The 4,613-nt window shown below is 53.7% G+C and overlaps 1 long non-coding RNA gene across 1 annotated transcript in view; it reads right to left on the bottom strand.

Annotated features, from left to right (window-relative positions):
- Positions 1-865, bottom strand: part of LOC308148570 — a 7,046-nt gene extending 6,181 nt beyond the window's left edge. Inside the window, exon 1 of the long non-coding RNA XR_013937197.1 lies at positions 632-865. This is a non-coding gene — a long non-coding RNA (uncharacterized lncRNA). The remainder of the gene's footprint in view (positions 1-631) is intronic.
- Positions 866-4,613: the final 3,748 nt, after the last annotated feature.

Below are 4,613 nucleotides of genomic sequence, written 5' to 3'. Positions count from 1 at the left end.
GAACCAGATCGGACTCGAGTGGACCGGACTAGAGTGGACTGGACCGGACCGGACCGGACCAGACCAGACTGAAGTGGACTAGGGTGGAGTGGACTGGACTAGAGTGAACCGGATCGGACTCGAGTGGACCGGACTAGAGTGGACTGGACTAGAGCGGACCGGATTAGAGTGGACTGGACCGGACTCGAGTGGACCGGATTAGAGTGGACTGGACCGGACTAGAGTGGACCGGATTAGACCGGACCGGACTGAGCCCTAAACCCCAACAGAACCAGTTCAAATCCAAATGAAAACCTGAACCCTGGTGGATGGGTGACCATCATCATCATCATCATCACCTTCATCACGATGAGAGGATGAAGTGACCTGGAGTCTCTCCACCTCCCTTCATCCCTCCTTCTTCGGCTCGTTCACATGGAAACGTCGACCTGTTTGATTAGTGACGTCAGCGGACCCGAATGCGCGCGCGCGCGCGCACGCAGTGATTGACAGGTGATCTGCATCTCGCGGGAGCGCGTGACAGTCGTAGCGCACGCGTGCACGCTGTGTGTGCGTGCGTGTGTGTGTGTGTGTGTGTGTGTGTGTGTGTGTGTGTGTGTGTGTGTGTGTGTGTGTGTGTGTGTGTACTCACGGTGTTCCGGAGCTCGTGCAGCGCTACGCTCATCCTGGAGCTCCGTCCCCAGAACACAGCGCGCTACCGACGGCCCATCCTCCCGGTGCGCGTGCGTCCCGTCCCGGTGAACCGGCGTGAGGGCGCGCCCACGCGTGCGTGCGAGTGTGTGTGTGTGTGTCCTCCGGAGCGCCTCGTGCCGCGGGATGTGGAGGCTCGGGCTGCTCTCCGGCTCCTCCGCTTCCCTCTCCGGGTCTCCGCAGACCCCGCCCCGCGTCCAGCCGGCCGCTTCCTCTCACAAACAAACACACCCCGAGACACGCGCAGGCTGACGTCATCGGGACGGCCCGACGTCATCTCCTCCGGCTGCTCGTCATCTGTCTCCAACCGGTTGGCATCCATCATCCATCCATCCTTCTTCATCCATCATCCATCTATCTTCATCCATCCATTCTCATCCATCATCCATTCTCATCCATCATCCATCTTCATCCATCCAACCATCCATCCATCTTCATCCATCATTCTTCATCCATCCTTCTTCATCCATCATCCATTTTCATCCATCCTTCTTCATCCATCTATCTTCATCCATCATCTATCTTCATCCACCCTTCATCCATCATCCATCTATCTTCACCCATCTATCTTCATCCAGCATCCATCCTTCTTCATCCATCATCCATCCATCTTCATCCATCCTTCTTCATCCATCATCTATCTTCATCCATCTATCTTCATCCATGATCCATCTATCTTCATCCATTCATCTTCATCCAGCCATCCTTCTTCATCCAGCCATCCATCTTCATCCATCCATTTGCCATGAGGTCAGAAATGAAGGTGAATATATCAAACACACCTCCTGCACCTGGAGAACCAGAACCTCTGGAACCAGAACTCACAGAACTAGAACCTCTGGAACCAGAACCCCTGGAACCAGAAGTCACAGAACCAGAACCTCTGGAACCAGAACCCCTAATCCAGTTCCTCCTGATGAAAGAGAACCACGTGAGGATCGACGTCGAACTGCTTTTTAAAAACTGTCATTTCATTTAAACGACGTAGAAATGAAGCAGGGGGGGAGCTTCCCCCCCCCCCCCCCCTGCTGGCGGCGCAGCGTTGTCATGGAGACGGAGACGTCCAGAGGCTTTGATGCTTTATTGAAACGTTGACGGTGTTAGTGACACTGTCCTACAGTTAGTCTGCTGACGCCCGGGCCCCGCCCACTTCCTGCTCCGCTGGGAGTCCAAGACGGGCTTTTATTTGGGCGGGGCCTCGCGGTGACGTCATCGTTTACCAAAATAGAGTTAAAAAAACGTTGATTTCAGGCGAAATAAATACTCTGAAACATTTACATGGAAATATAAAACCGGCCAGTTCAAACCTATTTACAATCACAGAGGGAGGACCAGGACCTGGACCAGGACCAGGACCAGGACCAGGACCAGGACCTGGACCTGGACCTGGTCCAGGACCTGGACCAGGACCAGGACCTGGTTCACGAGGTTTTCACAGCTTCTCATCAACAAAGAAACCTGCCGACCAATGACACGAGGCCCCGCCCCCCCAGCCGGCCAATCAGGGGCTCTCTGTGCAGTTCAGGGCGGGCTGGAGGCGGGGCTAAACCTCTCGGGGTTCGTCATTGGTCTCTGGTGAGGAGAGACGTGGTCCTGCCGGCCAATCAGAGACGTCCCCGTTTCAATCAGCACGAAGACAACGGCGTTCCAAAGAGACGGACACACTGGGAGACGTTCTAAAGAGACGGAGACGCTGGGAGACGTTCTAAAGAGATGGAGACGCTGGGAGACGTTCTAAAGAGACGGAGACGCTGGGAGACGTTCTAAAGAGACGGAGACGCTGGGAGACGGAGACGCTGGGAGACATTCTAAAGAGACGGAGATGCTGGGAGACGTTCAAAAGAGACGGAGACACTGGGAGACATTCTAAAGAGACGGAGACGCTGGGAGACGTTCTAAAGAGACGGAGACGCTGGGAGACATTCTAATGAGATGGAGACACTGGGAGACGTTCTAAAGAGACAGACACGCTGGGAGACGTTCCAAAGAGACAAAGACGCTGGGAGACGTTCTAAAGAGACGGAGACGCTGGGAGACATTCTAAAGAGACAGAGACGCTGAGAAACATTCTAAAGAGACGGAGACGCTGGGAGACATTCTAAAGAGACGGAGACGCTGGGAGACGGAGACGCTGGGAGACATTCTAAAGAGACAGAGATGCTGAGAGACGTTCTAAAGAGACGGAGACGCTGGGAGACATTCTAAAGAGATGGAGACACTGGGAGACGGAGACGCTGGGAGACATTCTAAAGAGACGGAGACGCTGGGAGACGTTCAAAAGAGACGGAGACGCTGGGAGACGTTCTAAAGAGATGGAGGCACTGGGAGATGGAGACGCTGGGAGACATTCGAACAATGGGACAGTGGAACAATGGGACAGTGGAACAATGGGACAGAGGGGACAGTGGAACAATGGGACAGTGGAACGATGGGACAGTGGAGACAATGGGGACAGTGGAACAATGGGACAGAGGGAACAGTGGAACAATGGGACAGTGGAACGATGGGACAGTGGAGACAATGGGGACAGTGGAACAATGGGACAGAGGAACAATGGGACAGTGGAACAATGGGACAGAGGGGACAGTGGAACAATGGGACAGTGGAACGATGGGACAGTGGAGACAATGGGGACAGTGGAACAATGGGACAGAGGGAACAGTGGAACAATGGGACAGTGGAACGATGGGACAGTGGAGACAATGGGGACAGTGGAACAATGGGACAGAGGGGACAGTGGAACAATGGGGACAGTGGAACAATGAGACAGAGGGAACAGTGGAACAATGGGACAGTGGAACAATGGGACAGAGGGAACAGTGGAACAATGGGACAGAGGGGACAGTGGAACGATGGGACAGTGGAACAATGGGGACAGTGGAACAATGAGACAGTGGAGACAATGGGGACAGTGGAGACAATGGGGACAGAGGGGACAGTGGAACACTGGGGACATAGGGGACAATGGGGACAGTGGAACAATGGGGACAGAGGGGACAGTGGAACAATGGGGACAGTGGGGACAGTGGAACAATGGGACAGAGGGGACAATGGGACAGAGGGGACAATGGGACAGAGGGGGGCGGAGCTCCGTCACCTCCCAGGAGGCGGAGCGTCGTCTGGGAGGGGGTGGGGCTTCATCCGGGAGGGGAGGGGCTTGGTCAGGGAGGGGGCGGGGCTTGGTCCAGGAGGAGGAGCCTCTCCTGCTCCTCACTCCCTCATGCACACGTTGCATCGCCCCACACTCTCCCTCTGCTGCCAGCTGTGGGTCAGAGTGGAGGCGGAGCTGTTGGAGGAGGTGGAGGAGGAGCTGGGCTCCACCCGGGCCAACCAGAAGCTGTAGATGTTGGCGAAGTAGTGGCAGGTCCCCCGGGGCCCCTGGCACTCCACGAAGGGCTGCGCCCGGAAGTCCGTCAGGCAGCTGCCTGATGATGTCAGAGACTGGCCGCCGCCCTCGTCCCCCGCCCCGGTGTGCTGCACGACAGGAAGTGACATCATCACCATCACATCATCAAGCAGGAGAGCTTGAGGCTCCACCTTCATCACGTTTGAAGTCAAAACACATTTTAGCGTCTTTGTTTCAGAATTCACGTTTCCATGTTATGATGGTGACTGTCAAAATAAAAGTATTAAGTTTGATTATTACAGTGACTGTCAAAATAAAACTACAGAGCTGGATTGTTATTCTGCTGACTGTCAAAATAAAAGTATTGAGTTTGATTGTTATTCTGGTGACTGTCAAAATAAAACTACAGTGCTGGATTGTTATGATGGTGACTGTCAAAATAAAAGTACCAAATTGGATTGTTATTACAGTGACTGTCAAAATAAAACTACATTGCTGGATTGTTATTACAGTGACTGTCAAAATAAAAGTATCAAGTTGGATTGTTATATTAGTGACTGTCAAAATAAAAGCACCA

The sequence above is a fragment of the Blennius ocellaris genome, assembly GCF_963422515.1.
Source record: "Blennius ocellaris genome assembly, contig: SCAFFOLD_388, whole genome shotgun sequence".
Classification (NCBI taxonomy): domain Eukaryota; kingdom Metazoa; phylum Chordata; class Actinopteri; order Blenniiformes; family Blenniidae; genus Blennius; species Blennius ocellaris.
This window is presented reverse-complemented; position numbering and strand designations above follow the sequence as displayed.